This window comes from Oncorhynchus gorbuscha, unplaced genomic scaffold (genome assembly GCF_021184085.1).
Source record: "Oncorhynchus gorbuscha isolate QuinsamMale2020 ecotype Even-year unplaced genomic scaffold, OgorEven_v1.0 Un_scaffold_726, whole genome shotgun sequence".
Lineage (NCBI taxonomy): Eukaryota > Metazoa > Chordata > Actinopteri > Salmoniformes > Salmonidae > Oncorhynchus > Oncorhynchus gorbuscha.
Window position 1 is genome coordinate 82,162 of NW_025745781.1, and position 20,623 is coordinate 102,784.

Here is a 20,623-nt window from a genome sequence, read left to right on the forward strand (position 1 = left end):
CTGACATGGTTCAATGTGCCAATATTTTGAGTCTGAAAAGACGATTCCCTTCCTCAATAGTGTGCAGGGAATTCATACTAGATGAAAAGCCTGAATGACATCCTGGCATTATAAAATATAACTGCATATGTAACATAAATTACAAACAATCAATTCCATTTCCATGTAATGTAATAAAGGTCATTCAGCTCGGAAAGGCAATCATTTCTGGCAGGCATGGGACACAGTTAAAAGGCACTAATCATACACTTTAGGTAAACCTTTTGACAGATGTTCCATTGTGTTTCCTTCTACACACACGTATCTACTGCAGTCATCCCTCTACAGAGCACACACACACACCACAGTAATCCATAAATACTTCCTGCCAGACAGCCCAGGGGAAGCCCTTGCCGAGTACAGCCGTTGATCCCCAGTTTCCTAAAACACTCACGCATGTTGTCTATAAATATGCTAGCCAACCAACTGTCAGGGAAAGCCCTCACTACTGTTTTGACAATGCTTTAGTCTCCTCCCATTCCTCAATGCTTTAGTCTCCTCCGATTCCTCAATGCTTTAGTCTCCTCCCATTCCTCAATGCTTTAGTCTCCTCCCATTCCTCAATGCTTTAGTCTCCTCCCATTCCTCAATGCTTTAGTCTCCTCTGATTCCCCAATGCTTTAGGCTCCTCCGATTCCCCAATGCTTTAGACTCCTCTGATTCCCCGCCAGGATCTCTTTCAGGCACCTCCACTAACCTTTGCAGTGGCAGGCAAAAGAAAACCCCTTGTGTAGCGTCTTCAAACCTTGGTGTTCAGCGCCCTCTATTGGAAAGTTGTTATACCAAATGTTGTTTGGAGTTTTGATATAAATAGAAAGGTCCATGTGGCGGGTCATGTTCATTAAGGCAACAAAACGTATTCAAAACATTTTGCAGTAGAAAACTAAATCATTTCTGCGGCACCGGAAGAAATCTAACAATATATTACTGTGTTTATAATGTGTATTTCCGTGTTTATCACTATGTTTACTGTGTTTATAATGTGTATTTCCGTGTTTATCACTGTGTTTACTGTGTTTATAATGTGTATTTCCGTGTTTATCACTGTGTTTCTTTGTGTATTATTGTGTTTATAATGTGTATTACTATACTTTGTCTTAGAAATTAAATGAAATTTTATTATCATAAAAACACGAATCATTACAGCAGTGTATATCTGCCGAAAAGCTTCTTTGCAAATGCAAACTGTCTAATGATAAAATAACATCACATGTGGGATTTATTTTCTCATTTATATGGATATAACATCAGTAAAACCCAGAACTAAAATCTTCAGTAATTTGGTCAGATGATCTATCACCATTTATGTTTATGCAGTGTGTCCACAACAGAGTCATATTTGCATAATCTGTGACAAAATTCAAATGCAAAAATCTGGTTTGTTGTTTTCTGAGAACGTTGTTCTGAGAATATCCCTACATTTCCACTTAGTGTAAAGAGTTAAACTTTTATGTTATGGATAGTGTCAGGGAAAATGACATACTTGCCTGAATTGTTTGATATTAATAGTAAACAGTACTATATTTAACTAAGATTAAGACTGGCCTGCTAATACTGAGTTTTCATGGTGTCCACTCTAGCTTCCTTCTGGTTAAGGAATGGGTTTTGCTTGGGATAGCTTGAGCTGACAATGGTGATAAACACCTAAAAGCTGGCATTCTATAGACAAGATGTGGTGTGTGTGACCTGAGATAGAGAGAGTCTGGAAGAGTTTATAGCAATGCCTCATTGTCTCATCTTCCTGGCATCTGGGAAACTAACCCGGATTGGAAGTTAAATAACATCCCGTGCAGATAACCAGGAGATATACCAAGGTGGCTTATGGGAACGGTAGACATGACTGACTGAGCATTTAGGGCCTATATAAGATCTCTGTTTTTTCATTATCAGCGATGCTCTCGGCAACACAACCTGGAGTGTGCGGTCGACCGGTCGACGGTTTCATTATTGCAATAATTAATCGATGTTGAATAAAGATGACTGTTTGAATAATTGTCCAAGTCTTTCTCTGTACTGAAATCTCCACTACAATGGTCAGTCCTTACATACATAGCTCAGTCTAAGAATTTGATAGTGGTTACATTTCTCCATCCTCATCCCTCAGATGTTTACCAAAAGAGGTTACCACTTTGTTGGGGTGTCTGCTTTGTTGTTGTTGGAATCCCAAATTGCTCCTTTAATTAAAGTACAATATTTTATGGTTTAAAAAACTGTTTGCTGAGTAATAAATCCACAGTCACAAAGGAAGTGTATGTAGATCCACATGTTTTTAATCAATGCTCAACATTTCCCCATGAAAATCATATTTTATGCAACACAGGAAAATGCTAAGACTTTGATCTTCAATTCTTTGGTCTTGTTTATTCAGCAACTTCTTTTCCCTGTAAGAAGAAAGAAATAATATAATGGATCAGTAATAATAATGAACATGATAAATATATGGATAGAATATAATGGATCAGTAATAATAATGAACATGATAAATATATGGATAGAATATAATGGATCAGTAATAATAATGAACATGATAAATATATGGATAGAATATAATGGATCAGTAATAATAATGAACATGATAAATATATGGATAGAATATAATGGATCAAGTCTTTAGTGCTCAGTACTCAGCTTGGATATTTGATGTTGAAGTACCAACTGAATTACTCTCATTAGATTGTTTAGCCCTTCCTGAAATGTTCTTCTTAGGGATCTTCAATACAGTTGAGTGTCCCGAGGCAAAAAGGTCTGTATTGACCTCTGAGAAGACTGAATCATAGGTGGTGTTGATGTGGTCATATCTGAACATGAGTCAGGTATAGGATTAGAAGCAGTTCTGTACCTTTCCAGAGTCACGGGTCTTGGCTCTGAGCTTGTTGACCTGAGTCTCAGCGATGTCAGCACGCTCCTCAGCCTCCTCCAGCTCATGCTGAACCTTCCTGAACTTAGACATGTGCTGGTTTGCTGCTTCCTCCTGGGTGAGGAAAAGAGAGGGAGAGCAGAACATCAGCATTTAAAGTTTGAAACCAGGAAGCAAATTAAAATTCTGTTTTTAAAGGTATTTACAAAAAATGACAGCTTTAGAATAGCAATGTATACAGGGAGCTAGATAATACAGCAGAGGAAGTGAGTGGCAGAACAGGGGATCAATCCACTGCCACCAGCACATCACTAGACCAGCCCCCAGCTCAGCAAACACTCAGAAATGTTGATAATTTCTTAAGCAATTACTTGTAATATCAATTGAGTCATTGATGACAGGTGTGCTGTAGCAACACTTCAACTAAACCACATGGACATTACGTTTTGTAGGGGGAAAAATGTTTTTTTCAGAGTATTTGACTAAGTCTGTGACTCACCGATTCCTCAGCGTGCCTCTTGTAGGCCTTCACTTTCATCTGCAGCTTATCTACCAGGTCCTGAAGTCTGCTAACGTTCTTCTTATCCTCCTCAGTCTGTGAGAGAAGAGCAACGAATCAATGCCCCAATAGTTTTATACACAAACCTGTCTGTGTTAGTTCATTCTTCACAAACTTGACACTTTCTCTTACCTGGTAAGTGAGCTCCTTGACTCTGCGCTCATACTTGCGGACTCCCTTGACTGCGTCTACACCTCTTCTCTGCTCGGCCTCCACCTCAGTCTCGAGCTCGCGCACCTTTGTGGAACAAATACATTTAGGCATTTGTTTGAGGTGGTGAAATCAGACGTTTTGTAAAAGAGGTATGTATAGTCTTCTACTCAGTCAAGTCATTTCATTATTTTAATTGAAGTGGTCTGTAATAATAACATCAACTTTTCATTATCGAGGTCAGTGGTTCCCAAAGTGAAATTTACATTTACATTTGTTTATGAATATTTATAGCAAGAACAGATTAAACAGCCAGGGATCTTGGAAAACGTTTAGAGGGTGCAATACAGTACAATGTAATATTATTCATCCACAATTTATGTTATTAACTCTTAGATTAAAAAACGGGTCTGGGAGGCTCACAACTCAATTCTTCTTGTATTTGAAATATGACTTTCAAACATTTTGTCATGAGTTTTGTGGTGTATGGTGCAGTACCAGTACGGCGACTAGAGGTCGCCACTCGCATGTTTTAATGTTGTGACATTGCTTCTATTATGGAGCTCGCGCTCTGACAGTTGAGAGGAGTTCGCCATTTGAGTCAACAGCAAGACAGAAGCACCGACATAAATACATTTTAATGTCTTTATTTTGAAGGTAAGCGAGTGTAAAATCACCATATTCAAAAGGTACTGTTTCTGGATGTGTACATATGTTTGAGATGTTATGTTGTATTTTCAGGTTTTATGAACTTATTAAACTCCGCTAGCCTAAAAGCTAATTCAGCCGTTAGCCTACAAGCTGGTAGCCCCGCATAGCAACGCTAGCTTCCCTAGCAACGGCCAGTGAATGAGACGTAACAATAGAGAGATAAATTATTACTATGACATCAATTCGATGAATGCATATTATATTCTGTGTTGATATTTATTGGGAATTATTATTATTGTTATTATGAATGAAATGGCAGATTAGAAGAAGTCTGCTGAGACAACAGTTTAAGCCTGAAGGAAGCAACTAGATGAATACGTTTGCGTTTATTTAAAGGTTTTGGATCAACTCCACTAAATAAATGTACAATTATTATAATTGGTTTTGTTGTGATCATAAATTCACTGTAATGTAAGCTTTAAAACTGCAACATTTTCTCTCTGATGCAAAGAGGGGGGACTTGAGGGCATGAGACTTGATTAGTCCAGTCATGCACTGCAGAAGTCATAGTAAATCTGAGTGGATGCTATTTTTATCGCACTTTAAAGTAGGAGTTGTGTTCTGATATTATGAGGGGAGTCTCTGATGAATTTGCTATCACAAAAGTGGTCCTTGCCACAAAACAGTTTGGGAACCCCTGATCTAGATGGGTTATTGAGATAAAAAGTAATTACAAAATGCTCCTGTGTATTTTAACATGATCAAATACATTTCCAGCAATCAGTCTTTCAATCCACCCTAATCCACCCTGCTGGTAACTCACCCTGGACTCCAGTTTCTGGAGCTGCTTCTTGCCTCCCTTCATGGCCAGATTCTCAGCCTCATCCAGGCGGTGCTGCAGGTCCTTGACTGTGACCTCCAGGTTCTTCTTCATCCTCTCCAGGTGAGAACTGGTGTCCTGCTCCTTCTTCAGCTCCTCAGCCATCATGGCCGCCTGGAATAGTAGTTTGTTTAATTTATGCACCAATCATAATGTCCCTCGCAGATCTTTGTTGTTCTTAACCAGCCCAGCTACCATTGGCACATGGGGACAAATCAAGTTGATGTAATTCAAGGACTCACATCAGTGATTGCCTTCTTGGCCTTCTCCTCTGCATTCCTGGCCTCCTGGACGATGTCGTCCACCTCTCCCTGCACCTGCACGAGGTCAGTCTCCAGCTTCTTCTTGGTGTTCAGAAGGCTGGTGTTCTGAAGGAGGAAGACAATTTGTTTGACTCTCAAGAGAACTTGCAAGTCACAAGACTGAAATTATGAAAATCTCAGGCAAGCACGGTCAATTTCCAGGTGTGTTTAAACTGTTTGCTTGGTTGAGTTTCATTAGAAATGGCTTTTGACCCATACCTGGGAGTGCAGCAGTCCAACACGCTCGCTGGCGTCTACCAGCTCAGTCTCAGCCACTTTGCGGCCTCTCTCTGTCTGCTCCAGAGCAACTCTCAGCTCCTCGATTTCAGCCACCATCAGACCGTTTCTGCGCTCCACCATGGCTGCCTGCTCCTTCATGTCCTCTGCAACACGGACGGCGTCATCAAGGTGCAATTGGGCATCCTGTGGTTCACAATGACATACGTTCATTAGGACTTGTGGAAGTAGGGGTGTTTCACAAACAAATCCCTAGCCGTGTTCAGGTATTTGAGCCTGATGTCCCAGTCCCTTTACCTTGAGCTGTCCCTGGACATTCCTCAGCTGTTTCTGGGCCTCGGCGGCCTGCCTGTTGGAGTGGCTCAGCTGGATCTCCATCTCGTTCAGGTCTCCCTCCATCTTCTTCTTCACCCTCAGGGCATCATTCCTGCTCCTGACCTCAGAGTCCAGGGTGCTCTGCATGGAGTCAACCACCCTCTGGCTGTTCCTCTTGATCTGCTCCATCTCCTCGTCCTTCTCAGCGATCTTCCTGTCCACCTCACCCTTGATCTGGTTCAGCTCCAGCTGCACACGCAGAATCTTGGATTCCTCGTGCTCCAGTGTGCCCTGGACAAACAGAAGCAGTCAGGCCAATTGTTTTCAATACATTTGGATGTAGGAATTAAATATATATGACTACAACAAACACCAATACACAGGGCCTTTCACTGTAGCTGGCATTGGTTAGTTAACACTGCTTTTCCCAACAAACAGCTGTAGTTTGTACCTCAGCCTCCTCCAGAGCGGTCTGGATCTCAGACTTCTCTGTCTCCACGGTCTTCTTGGCCTTCTCCAGCTCATGGATGCTCTTGCCAGTCTCTCCGATCTGCTCAGTCAGGTCAGAGATCTCCTCTGCACACACACACATACACACAAGAAGTTTAGACTTTAAGTGGATATGTCAATGTACTGAAGTTGATAGTGAATCATAATAACAGTGAATTAATTAACAGCAATTCATCTTGCTAATTAAACATAAGCCAAATAGAACTGCTGTCAAATGCTCACGTTGCAGGTTCTTGTTCTCTCTCTTCAGAGTCTCCAGATGATCCAGAGCCTCCTCGTAGGAGTTCTTCATCTTGAAGAGTTCAGTGCTCATAGAGCGAGCCTCCTTCTGAGCTCCTTCCAGCTCAGCCTGGCCCTCCTCATACTTCTGCTTCCACTCTGCCAGAACCTAGGGGAATACATGGAATTTTCATTAGAAGTCATTGATGTGGAGTTTAATAGTTTTAAATTAGAAATATGCAACAATTATAAACTTGATAAAAAAATATAGGTTTATTCATTTTCACCTTGTCAAAGTTCCTCTGCTTCTTGTCGAGGTTGGCGGCCAATGCGTTGGCTCTCTCAACATCAATCATGAGGTCCTCCACCTCTCCCTGCAGCCTCTGCTTGGTCTTCTCCAGGGAGGCGCACTTGGAGTTGGTCGCCTCAATGGTCTCCTCAGCATCCTGCAGACGCTGGGCCAGCTTCTTCCTGTTGGACAACAGAGGGAGGTTTTAGGGGCTGAAAGAAATGTTACAATACATATTGATGTAACATTTTGTCAGAGCCCCCTACCACCCTCACCATCCACACCATATCTGAGTTTTTCTGTTGCGTGTGACTCACTTGGCCTCCTCCAGCTCCTCTGTGCGCTGGATAGCATCAGTTTCATACTTAGTCCTCCACTGAGCCACCTCACTGTTGGCCTTGGACATGCCGCGTTGCAGCTCTGCCTTGGCCTCCTGCTCCTCCTCAAACTGCTCCCTCAGGAGGTCACAGTCATGGCGGGCAGACTGAACACCATGGGCCAGTGCGTTTTTAGCCTGTGAGAATGAAAGACAAGGAGAGATTAGTGAGATAGTCAAACAAATTATGGTCGAAGTCTCTGAGGGTGGAGAGACAATAGGAGTCTCTGAGGGTGGAGAGACAGTAGGAGTCTCTGAGGATGGTGAGACAGTAGGAGTCTCTGAATGTGACGAGATAGTAGGAGTCTCAGAGGGTTGCGTAGTCACAGTCTATATGAAGAAAAAGCTCTAAACTCTGTGGACATGGAGTCCATTTTGGGTCCCTTACCTTGACCTCTTCCTCAATCGCCCTCTTCAGCTCCTCCACCTGCTGGGTGAAGGCCTGTTTGCCTCTGGTCAGCTGAGACACCAGGGCTTCCTTCTCCTCCAGCTGGCGACCAAACTCACCTGCAGGGACAGAGGGACATCTTGTAAATAGGGTCTCTGTTCTCTAAGATTGAAAATGTATTTTGAGGTATTGTAGGGCAATAGGGCAGTGAATAGTACAGTAGCAACTGTGTGGATTGAGCCCACAACACATTTTGTTTTCTACTAAAGGAAAACATTGGGTTGTTGTTCATTGTTGATGGTACCATTTTCTGTCAGGAGTCTGGCCCTCTGTCCACTGATGTCGTTGACCTGGCGAACATTCTCATCATTCTTAGTCTTCAGCTCACTCAGCTGGTCCTCAAGAGTACGGCACATCTTCTCCAGATTGCCCTGTTAGTGAAACACGTTCCATCATTACTTTATATGTGGGACTCCTGTAGTAATCCTTCTACCCCCCCCTTAAAAGATTTAGATGCACTATTGTAAAGTGGCTGTTCCACTGGATGTCATAAGGTGAATGCACCAATTTGTAAGTCGCTCTGGATTAGAGCGTCTGCTAAATGACTTAAATGTAAATGTAAATGTAAAACTTCAGTTCACTTGAATGGTGATGTAGTTGACCCTCCTCAACACTGCTTGATCAAAACATCACTACTCACCTTAGCCTTGGCGACGGCCTCCATGTTGCTGGAGAGGTCATCAATCTCCATCTTGTACTCGCTCTTCTCCTTCTCCAGCTTCTGCTTGACGCGCTGCAGGTTGTCGATCTGCTCCCCGAGCTCAGCCACACTGTCGGCCTGCTTCTTGCGCAGAGCGGCGGCTGTGGCCTCATGCTGCAGGGTGGACTCTTCAAGATCACGACGCAGCTTCTGGAACTCAGCCTCACGCTTCTTGTTCATCTCAATCTGAGCAGCAGTGGCGCCTCCAGCCTCCTCCAGCCTCTCGCTGATCTCCTCAAGTTCCCTGGAGAGATCGGCCCTCTGCTTCTCAACCTTAGCCCTGGCAGCACGCTCAGCCTCAATTTCCTCCTCCAGCTCCTCAATACGGGCCTAGAACAGGTGTAGGAGCAGGGGGATGAACACTACAATACAGTTTAAACAATTGAACTCCACAAAATAATAATAGTATGTATATTTGGTATAAATGTGTTTAATACGAAGCCAGTTACACTAATATATTCAGCAGACAGTGTCCCATTTAGGAACCAAAACCACAATGTTAAGAAACACCATCTTCCAACCTACTCAGCCGTCAGAAGCCACCTGGAAAAATGTTTGCTACCAGAATAATGTTTTTCAAGAATTGATTCAAGTCTGTGCTTTTCTGTACTGGAGCTTATATCCTGTACTGTACCTGGAGTTCCTTGATCTTCTTCTGCAGCTGAGCTCCCAGAGACTGTTCATCCTCAACCTTGCTGAGGAGCTGGGTGGTCTCAAACTCCTTCCTAAGAAACACAAACAGGTCAATTGCAGAGTTGGTTTTGTTTCTATAGTGTAAAGGCAGAGGATCATACCATTCACTTTCCTTACTGAATCAAATGCTGATTCATAATTACAATAATTCGTCAAGAACAACCATTATAGCAGGTAATACTGTAGTCATAGGTTTGTGTTTACTTCTTGATTTTCTCATCAGCTTGCTGCTTGTCATTCTCCAGGTCCATTATGGACTCCTGGGCCAGTTTCAGATCTCCCTCCAGCTTTCTCTTGGATCTCTCAAGGTCCATACGGAGCTTCTTCTCTTGCTCCAGAGAACCCTCAAGCTAGAAGATAAAAACACATATATTATTAAAATCTAAACAACTGAAGATAATATCATCTTACATACTATCATGGCCAAAATGTCAAACTCCACTCACGTCGTCCACTTGCTGTTCCAGCTTGGTCTTGGCCTTGGTCAGAGTGTTGACTTTGTCCTCCTCTGCCTGCAGGTCATCCAGTGTCTGCTGGTGGGCCTCTTGGAGGGCTTTCTTCTCCTTGGTCAGCTTGGCAACACTCTCATCCATAGACGCCATCTCCTCTGTCAGGTTTTTAACCTGAAAATGGCACATTTTATCTTTGGTCACTTCACCATAAATGGGAGGTTGAGTTTAATATACCTTTGCATTAATTTACTTTAAATTAGAAATGTGTCAACAATTACTGTACTATAGATTCAACACTAGATGGCAGTGTTCACCACGCCAGTGTACAGAATTGAAGTCAAAAATGAGGGCGAGCAGAACATACAATGAATGTGGGGAGTGCTGAAGTTCTACTATTGTGTCTTAATATTTCCTGCACCCACAATACAACTTGATTTACATTTCTGTTAAGCTATGTTTTGAGTTGATTATTGATTGGATTATTGTTTGGTTAGACTGTCTATAGTAAGACACAAGACCTTGTTTTCAGTGGCGTGCTTCTCCTTCTCCACTTTGGCCAGGGTGAGCTCCAGGTCATCAATGTCCTTCTTCAGCTCAGAGCACTCATCCTCCAGCTTCCTCTTCTTAGCAGTCAACTCAGCATTGATCTCCTCCTCATCCTCCAGCCTCTCGGTCGTCTCTTTGAGTTTGGCCTCCAGCTGGATCTTGCTCTTGATGAGCCCCTCACACCTTTCCTCAGCATCGTTCAGACTATCTCCTTCCTGGTTTCAGAACAGAGGGGGGAAAATCAGAGGCCTCACTTTGTGTATTGAAGGTCAGAGTAAATCAATAGAAATTCATGAAATATATAATATTGGCAATAAAAACGTGTTAAACCTTCACAGTGTGTTCATATGTGTTTGTTGGTTTGTATGTATGTCTGTGTGTGTGTGTATTTGTGTGTGGATGTGGATGTGCTCTTATGAAGCTTGTTGCTGTCTCACAGATGCTACTTGGAGCGCCAGGTCATTCTTCTCCTGCGTCAGGGCCACCAACTTCTCCTCCATTTGCTTCTTCGTGGCCAGAGCCTTGGCCAGGTCTGTCGTCATCTTCTCATAGTTCTCCTTCATGTTGGCCAGCTCCTTCTCAGTCTCAGCGCTCTGCAGCAGGGGCTTGATCTTGAAGTACAACTTCATCCATGGCCAGGTTTTGACATTCATGAATGAGCGGATGTTGTACTGGATGGTGTAAACTGATTCTCTGGTCGACAGAAAGGACAGAGTGTCATGGTGAGTGACATGCTTAAAGCTACATTCTGTGACTCGAAGAACAACAAAATGGGGCCCCACACCACTGTTTGTTTACAGCTGAGGAATTGGGCGAGGGAAATGTAACCCATATTAAATTCATAGTGAGTGCCCTAGATGCAACGACTGACAGTCATGCTAAGCTCATGAGACATTTTATTTTCTTCCAGAATTAATGGATAAATACCACAAATTTAAAAGCAGATTGAACAGCCAAATCCCAAACTGCAGCTATTAAGCTAGAATCCTTAGTTGCTACATCCATTTCTGGACTTATAAATGAATTAACCCAAAATCTTTAGTAGACCATTATAAGATATACTTTCTCATTCTGAACAACTCACAGCATATACAGTATGTAATCATAATGCATTAGATACAGGTGGTTGACAGAAATCTTTCCCAAGATGTCTATTATTCCTCACCTCCTCTCCATCATCTTGGTGAACTCTCTCCTCATGAGGAATCCACGGCTGAGAGCCTGGACCATGCCGACCAGAGAGGCCAGCTTCTCATCTCTCATCTCCTCCAGGACACCCAGCAGACCGGCTTTGAAGAACACCTGAGACACAGGTTAACATGGTCAATGGAACCACAGATAGAAAGGGTTGAATCAAAAGAGGGGAACAACACCACTAGATTGATTTAAACAACATAAGCTTTGCAACGGTTACAAACAAACCATGGGAGAGGTTAATAATCTACACAGATACAGATAACTGCAGCCATACCACTCTAACACAATGTACATGATAATGACTTTAGTTTCTCTTCTATACTTGTGATGAATGACTGAAGAAAAACAACACTAAAATGTTTTTCCACCTTTTCCATTAGTTAAATGTAGAAGAAAGAACAAAAGGATGGATAGATCACCTGGAGAGATTTTATATGGTACCGGTTTAAATTATTATTCAAGCTGTGTTTTGTTGTCAGCTTTTTCTGGGGGTTTTTGACTGACCTTGGTGTGTCCAAACTTGTAATCCTCGTGATTCACATCAATGGACCCAAGCAGCTTCTCAGAAGCCTTCTTGTTGTCCATGAACTGGCCCTCAGGGATGACACTGGCATTCAGTACTTTGTACCTGAATGAGGAGACATTTTTAACATGTCAAGTTTTAATAGGTTGGTTATATTTTGTAAAAGGTAAGTCTGTTCTGATGCTGGGAAAACCCTTGGAGCAGATATTTTATGTGGTGTGTGCGTGCTTGTGCGTGTGTACCTTTGCTTGAAGTCAGCATAGATGATTCTGCTGGGGAATCCCTTTCTGCAGATCCTGATACCCTCCAGTACACCATTACACCTGAGCTGGTGGATAACCAGGAAGTTCTCCATCAGACCTGGTAAATCAAAACAAGTCTCTTTTAATACTAATAAACAGGTTATATATTGGGATTGTTAAGGTCACTGATACTGTACTGATAAGATGACATATTTAAGTCAATATTTCTTGTACCTGGAGTCTTTGACTCGTTGGGGATCAGGCAGCGCACAAAGTGAGGATGAGTGCTCCTCAAGTTGGTCATCAGCTTATGTAAGTTCTCCTGTAAGAGGGTTACAAACCATTTTCTCATTTATGATAATCAATGCACCTTTTGAAGGACTGAATCTACACATTTCAAAAGCTCACCCTGAACTGGGAGGACACAGTCTGCATGGAACCACCCTTCTTCTTGCCTCCTTTCTTGGCTTTATCTGTTAAAATGGGGAAAAGTAAAAGAAAACTAGAAATGTACATTTCCTAGAGCGGGTGGAATAAATAGAATAATAATAAGAGTATGTAAGAAATCTAGAGTGGTCTTGTCTTTAGCAAGCACACTAATTATAAACCAGAGAATCTCTGGTTAACTTCACACTTATCTAGAGGCAAATGCTGCCAATGAGATTGTGTAGAATAACACCTAATGTGTGATTTGAATTAACCAAGTGTATGAATAAATTAACCTGGTGAAAATATCCGGAGAAATTGCTATACATTCAAAGATTTTAAAGAACATTCGGTCTAAGTTATAAGTAGTGCTTAATTAAATCTTTTGATGTGATGCCAGTCTTACCCTCAGGTGGTGGAGCAGGATACAGAGCAGCCAGAATTTTGACTGCGGACTTCTGGTACAGTTGACAAACTGAGTCGTTCAGGGGGTCCTTGTTCTTCTCCAGCCATCCAGTGATGTTGTAGTCCACAGTGCCGGCGTAGTGCACCAGGGAGAAGTGGGCCTCTGCCTTGCCTTTGGCAGGCTTGGGCTTCTCAAACGCCTTTGTTTTGCCAAGATGCTGGGCGTACAGCTTGTCCTTGAAGGTAGTGTCTGAAGACTTGGGGAACATGCACTCCTCTTCAAGGATGGAGAAGATGCCCAGTGGCTTTACGAAAAGAGATGTATGTCAAATTAGTGATATTTCCATTTAGGATCACATTTATTCAATTAGCCAACATGCTATTATAGGATTATAATAATTTAGGGACACATAATAGGAAACATATTGAGTTCTCAAAGTCAGATAACTTGTCAGTGGCATATATTAAAGGGTGCCAAGGGAAGCCAGGCTTCCCCCCCCAAAAAATGTCATTATTTTATATATTTTGTCTCGCTTAGCAAGAGGCTGAATGTATCTCTCCAGGTAAAGAATGCGAGCGAGCAAAACTGCACCCCTCTTTCTCTGTATGTGTAGCTCTTCTATCTGATGCTGTCAAAACTAATATGATATTGTAACATTGAATACATGGGAAGAAGATGACGAACATTTGGCCTCAGTTCCTCAATTAGTCATGGATAGAGACAGGGATTTGTCCTCGTAGTATTACTTATTTCGCCGTCCTTGCCAATGATTCTAACAGCAATTCTGATCCAAGTGTAACGGATGTGAAACGGCTAGCTTAGTTAGCGGTGTGCGCATAAATTCATACATTGTTCTTTTGGTCTGAGAGTATGGAAGTTCAACTTGTAGCTAGATGTAGAAGGCTAATGTTAACTAGCTGGCTAATCGTTGCCCAGGAAAGGAAGTTAGAATAGCGAGCAATGGTTTTAGCCAGGTAGCAAAGGACAACAAAAATGTAAAGGTTGTACTGTATGACAGAGACTGTTTCAGCAACATGAAAGACAGGAGGGTGGCGTTTCTCTACAGGTAGAGTTAGTCAACATGTTTTTTCTACTCACATAAATTAGTACCATGGACAGCCACATGATATTTAGCTGACGTTGATTGGAATAAACTTGTTTTTTGTCATCTTTACATTGTCACTCTATTAGACTAAGCATAGGTTATTTGATGACGTTGAAAGGTTGAAATTGAAATGGTGCTGGAATAGTGGAGGGAGGCAGCTCTTGGTAACTTTGTGAATTGCGGTAACTCTCCGTGGTTCTAAGTCAATAGATGTTTAGTGGTCCAAAAATGGCAGAAAAATGTACTTGACTGACAATGTTGTAGGTCATGTAACTGTTTGTTACATTCATTATGCTTTGTGGACTCCACAAGACAGATGTTGCTCTCCGGTTTTGTGATGAAACGAAGATGTGGTTGAATTTATTCTGCCGCCTTGTCTTCTTGTTGTCTCGGTCTTATAGGCCTATATATCACAGTGGCAAGGCATATAAACTAACAGGTTATAGAGCAAACAACGCAAGTATCACAACACAGGTTGTAATATGGATTTGTTTTGACTGTTTTGGCTCCCAGTGATTTAAACAACACACCGCTTCTGTACGTTGTACCACAGTGATAATATCTCACACAGCGCTCCATATAAACTTTACTGTTACGGTCCATTATAATCCTCACAGACATCTTACCTTCTCAATAAGCTCAATGCAGGCAGCCAAGTCCATGCCGAAGTCAATGAAGGCCCAGACGATTCCCTCCTTCTTGTACTCCTCTTGCTCCAGGACGAACATGGTGTGGTTGAAAAACTGTTGCAGTTTCTCATTGGTGAAGTTGATGCACAGCTGCTCCATGCTGTTGTACTGTTGATGGAATTTTAATAGGGATCATTTCATCATACAAGACTGTAATCCATCTCAATCACAACTAATTGTCTTGTACTGGTCTCATACTCACATCAAAGATCTCAAACCCGGCAATGTCAAGCACACCGATATAGAACTGTCTTGGATTCTTGGTGTCCAACATCTCATTGATCCGGATGACCATCCACAAGAACATCCTCTCATAGATGGACTTGGCCAGAGCACTGACTGAGTTATTAACCTGCAATGATAATACCTCAAATTAATACATGAGATATTGACCATGTCTAGTGATCAGGTGATACAAGCTTGGGAAAAACAAAAGCAATGCACTCGTCCCCAAAATAATTCCTGAGCTCAGAAAATGGTAGATTCTGTGTTTGGCCGCCATACCTGAGGCACAGTCTGTCCCTTGGTCACATACTCGTTGCCGACCTTCACTCTTGGGTAGCACAGAGCCTTCAACATCTCAGCTGAGTTCAGGCCCAGCAGGTAGGCGATTTTATCAGCCACTGGAGAGAGAACCAACAACAACAGACTCAGGGACACAAGATCACTTGTTTCTGATTTCACACTGACAAAATAGTTTGGGTAACTTCTTTGTGGGTTAGGTTTTGATTCACCCACATTTGTGGAGGTTGGAATTTGTCCTCCAAAAATGATCTCCTGCCTGACATTCATGTGGCACTGTCTGTCTTAGGTGTTCTATTTCTATGTTGTGGACTGGAAATAGGACTAATGCTCTACATATTGTATATCTATGAGTGGGACTCACCCTCTGTGCCGTCTGGCTCGGCCTGCTCCTCACGCTGCTTCTGCTTGAATTTCAAGTTTCCATGGTGCAATACAGCTCCTGTCAGCTTGTAGATGCCAAGCTTCTCTTCATTAGTGAAGCCCAGGATTGTAATGGCATCCTGGCATTAAAGAGGAAGTACAACAGAGATGAACTGAACGGTAGTTTGCTCAGTTACACTACAGTTCTGTGCTGCTCACTGCAGAACAAATGGGATGGATAGATTTGACTGGCTTCTCTGTTCCACATGATTGCGCTTGGCAAACACATTAGAAGGTGGCAGCACAGTTCCACAGTTCCAGAGGGCACTTAGTGGTGCTCTCTTGTGGAAGGCATGAATAGTTCCTTGAGGCACATGCCTAATTAACAAGGCATTTAGTATCAAACTAAAACATACATGAACATTCCCAGCTGCCACCAAGTTGGAATTTCACAGTACATTCAGTGTGTATGGTGGTCCTATCCATTCCCTATCTAGAGTTTGGTTAACCCTTTGTATGACTCACATCTGTGGCATCCAGCTCTTCATTGTCATTAATGCTGGCCACAGTGATCTGTCCCTGACTGCACATGGGGAAGTCGTAGGGGTTGGTGGTGAGAAGCGCCAATTCTGTGGACAACGGAGAACAGCTTGTCAGTTAAATCTCTTAGAATTCTGCTGTTCTAACTTCAGTATCTCTCCCTCCTTTACTCAATAGATGGACTCAAGGATACATGTAGTATATAATGAATAGCATCACAAGAGGATACTGAGACTTGTGGACTAGTGCATCACAGTGCATTACTTGATAGCTATTTCCCAAAGACCTGTCACATGTCTAGATGCCTTGTTACCTTGGATGTACTCATTGTAATAGTATTATTAGTGTGGACTATGAATATTTTTTATATATTCTACAGATGGGGGTGGGAATAATTTCCCATGAACCTCTACTTTGTCGTACCAACTAGCTCAGGTTTGTGGCCTGTCATCATCTGGAAGAAGATGTGGTAGCCTCTCTCATCGGGCAGCTGGAAGGACACTCTGGACTTCTCCAGCAGGAGAGAGGGAGAGAAAGTTTTAGAGAGACAAGAGAGAAGAGAGAGAGAGAGAGAGAGAGAGAGAGAGAGATAAGAAAATGAGATCATTTGTTGGATATCTTTACATTTAAATGTATCTCTGTGAATTTAGAAAAGCATTGAGAAACAATCAAAACCAACTCACAGGTCTCAATGTCAGCTTTAGCCAGTTTACCAGCTTGGAAGTGAATTCTGATGAATTTACCCTGTAGTAGAGCATGGGGGTTAGAAATAGGCCAACAAATTAATCTAACATTTGACTTTGATAGACCCCTTTAAACGTTACAGTTTGTTGGACAGATGTTGGATCTATTGATACAGATGTAGGTTATTGATATAGGATCCAGTTTGCTACAGCAGGGGAAAATAATCCTGCAGCAACAGGAAATGTGAATTATTATGTGGAATATAAATAATGGCTTTGATTTTATTTATTTTTTAAAAATTTGTAGGGTTTGATGAAGCAAAAAAATAATACAGCAAATCAAGTCTGACATTTTAAAGAGGAAATTGCAAACTTTAGAACCTTGAAAACACGACAAGTTTGAATTTCACATTTTCAGCAATGACATATATATCATATATATATATAAATATCTATATATCTTAAATGTGTATAACAATAGGGAATTACAGAATACACATTTTCCCGAAAAAGTTTATGCCCTTCATACTTACAAAGCGAGACGAGTTGTCGTTCCTCACTGTCTTGGCATTACCGTAAGACTCCAGCAGAGGGTTAGCTGCAATGATCTGATCCTCAAGAGACCCCTGATTGAGACAAACATAAGTTGCTCAAAAACTGGTAAGCTGGTAAAGTTAGTTTTTCTCAATTGCTTGAAAGAGGATTCACCACTGGAAAAACAGTTTACACAGTCAACCTGTTTTAACACTGAAATGTGTTAAAAAGGCAAACATAAGAATAACTTACCTGCATTTTGCCAGGTTCTGCTTCCTTCTTGGCCCCAGACACTGCAATGGTGGCAAAGTACTGGATGACACGCTTGGTGTTGACAGTCTTTCCTGCACCGGATTCTCCACTGGTTTATATGACAGAGAAAGAGGGGTTTTAGTTACATGTTTGAGTGTCAGATTGGCTTTCACTAAGAAATAGCGTAGAAAAATACACTGTTAACCTGTGTTCTGACATAAGTCTTTAACAAATAATCCTTCTCATCGACTCGTTATTACACATAACCTGATGCTCTAATCCATTCATATTGTCATGTATTTCATCACACCAAGTGACCCAACTTATTACAATAGAAACACTTTCTCAAGTGACATTTTAGTAAACAACTTACGTAATCAGGACGGACTGGTTCTCCTTATCTGGAACCAAAAAACACATTGCTTATCATACTCAAAACACATGGGGACATTATTGTATTCATTGCATCATCATGAATTTCACTTTGGAGCATTTTCCATTCAAGGGTCGTGAAATCAGATATTCCCAGCAAACTGTTATTACCTAGACTAGAAAACAGTAGATACCTCTCTAAAGCATATTTGAACTTCTATTGGTCCATCCATCCATCTATAAGCACTTATGACTTTGAGATCCATACCCATTTATGGACATCCATCCCTCCAATCATCCCTCCCTCCCTCCAATCATCTGTCCCTCCATCCATCCAATCATCTGTCCCTCCATCCAACCATGTATCCATCCATGAGATATCGTACCAATCATCATGAACTGAAAGGCATTGTCAGAGACAGAGAAGATATGGGGTGGAGCCTCCACTCTCTTCTTCCCTCTGTAGGCGTTGACAACCTCTGCGTCGTACACAGGGAGCCACTTGTAGGGGTTCACCGTGGCACAGAAGAGCCCAGAGTAGGTCTGGATGAAAGCATAATTAATTTAGGAGATTAACAAAGTCAGATGGACTTTTACCTGGATTTATGTGAGAATGTGGGTGTACTTTGGTAAACTGTTTTGGAATCTACCATTCATTTATGTGTAGTACTGTATGTGTATATTTATTATGTTCATGTATGTGTGTGTTTGTATGTGCAGGTTTCTTACATAGATCATCCATGCTGCATAACGCTCTTTGAGGTTATACAACACAGAGGCTTCATTCAGGTAGGTCATCATGGCCATGTCCTCAATCTTGTCGTACTTAGGGGGGGTTCATCTCATAGATGTCTGCATCTTTGAACTCTTTTCCTTCCTGAAACAGTCAGAAATCTAGATTACAACACAGATCAAACTGGACATGACTGAATGCTTTTTTCTCATTAAATACAAGTTGAATCATTTAAAAAATATACATCAACATTTAATCCAACTACTTAGTTATCACCCACTGACACATAACTGGTGATTCTTGACTAGTCAACATTCTATGTCATTTTTAAATAGCAGCAATAACAATTATGTTTTTGAAGGTTATATAATGTCTACAAAAAACAATGAAATGCTTCTTTGTATATTTTTTGTTAGTGATTTCTAATTGCCTATAGACATTGTTTGGATCATTTCAATGGTTTTTCAAGAATTAGAGTAATTGCACTAACTTGAATACTTTTCAGATCAGACTTACATCCTTAGTGCCGTCAGGTTTCGTGACTGTTACAGTACACTTCCCGTCGGCCCTGGCAGTGATCAGACCCTTAAGGTACAGCTCCACCTTGTCTGCCACATAGCAGGAGTTCTTTGAATCAAAGGGTGCGGCTTGTGCCTCCATCCTCTCCTTCTCAGATTTACGGAGGTATATGGCAGCCTTGCCGTAGATCTGCATCTCCGCGTCCGTACTCATGGTGACGGATAACTAGGAAAGAGATGAAACAAGAAACGTGGATTGACTCTGTGGTGCTTCCTCCCCAGTCAACAGAGTTAGGTGAGCGGTATCTCTAACCAAATATTCTCTCACTTTTTATGTGGAGACTCAAACCATGTCTCACCTTCTTTTTCCCCTCCTACAGATGAATGTGTACTTCTTGGAGGACCCTGTGAAACATGAGACTTTTATGAAAACATACAAGTCTAAAGCCTTATCATTAATCCCCTGAAGGGCTAGAAAACATTTAACTAACTCATTACATGTCAAATTCAACAACAGGTGCAACTGATAACCTTCATTTTTCTATTGGCAACTCACTTTACTACACGTTCTGTCAAGAATTCAAATAAATACCCCTGAAAGCCCAGTTACATACTAGAACACATTTTACAAATAAGTGCAGGAGCACAACTTTTGACTGAAAATGGAAGTCATTTAATAAGGTAAAAAATATGATGTAATTTTAATTTATTTTTTACTTATTAAACCAATACCACTTGATTGCATATTGTCAAATCTTACAAGAGACATGCAGAAGTCAATTCAAACAGTGCAGTTAGCTACTGCCTCAGATGCTGAGTACAAAGATGAGACAAATATACAAATCTAAGGAGGTGGAGAGGTCTTACCACAGAGGAAGAAGGTATCTGACTTATGGATGCTGGGGCCTCAGCCTCCTTATATCTGGTTGGAAGTGCCAACCAGGCAAAAGTTAATTATGGACCACTCTGGGAAAGGACATGGATTGACTGAGAGACTTCTGTGTGTCTGTGTCTCACTAGCACCTCCCACTTCCAGGAGCACCACACTCCCATGACATGACTTTTTAATGTCATATTTGTCTCTGAATTGAATTTCACTGAGTTTACGTAAATGAGAGATGTCATTACTAATAATTATGACAATATCAAAAGTTTAATTCATCCCAATGTTACTTCTACTGAACCTCATATACTGTAATGGACTGAGTCCATGTTACTTCTACTGAACCTCATATAGTGTAATGGACTGAGTCCATGTTGCTTCTACTGAACCTCATATACTGTAATGGACTGAG

The 20,623-nt window shown here is 41.6% G+C and overlaps 1 pseudogene across 1 annotated transcript; it reads right to left on the minus strand.

Moving 5' to 3' along the window:
• Nucleotides 1-2,393: 2,393 nt before the first annotated feature.
• On the minus strand, nt 2,394-20,306 carry LOC124019932 (annotated as a pseudogene). Its single transcript, XR_006835876.1, has 41 exons — nt 20,196-20,306; nt 19,688-19,733; nt 19,327-19,554; nt 18,807-18,954; nt 18,464-18,620; nt 18,079-18,106; nt 17,706-17,814; nt 17,453-17,545; nt 16,920-16,980; nt 16,660-16,758; nt 16,222-16,325; nt 15,698-15,836; nt 15,316-15,434; nt 15,014-15,163; nt 14,749-14,919; nt 13,018-13,321; nt 12,594-12,658; nt 12,420-12,507; nt 12,186-12,303; nt 11,925-12,048; nt 11,389-11,525; nt 10,661-10,916; nt 10,196-10,438; nt 9,672-9,848; nt 9,430-9,575; nt 9,167-9,257; nt 8,473-8,862; nt 8,077-8,203; nt 7,773-7,891; nt 7,326-7,522; nt 7,007-7,190; nt 6,723-6,888; nt 6,442-6,566; nt 5,973-6,281; nt 5,658-5,861; nt 5,379-5,504; nt 5,080-5,250; nt 3,588-3,692; nt 3,396-3,491; nt 2,879-3,010; nt 2,394-2,420 (listed from the first exon to the last, which is right to left on the minus strand). The product of XR_006835876.1 is annotated as a myosin heavy chain, fast skeletal muscle-like (transcript).
• Between the last annotated feature and the right edge of the window lie 317 nt (nt 20,307-20,623).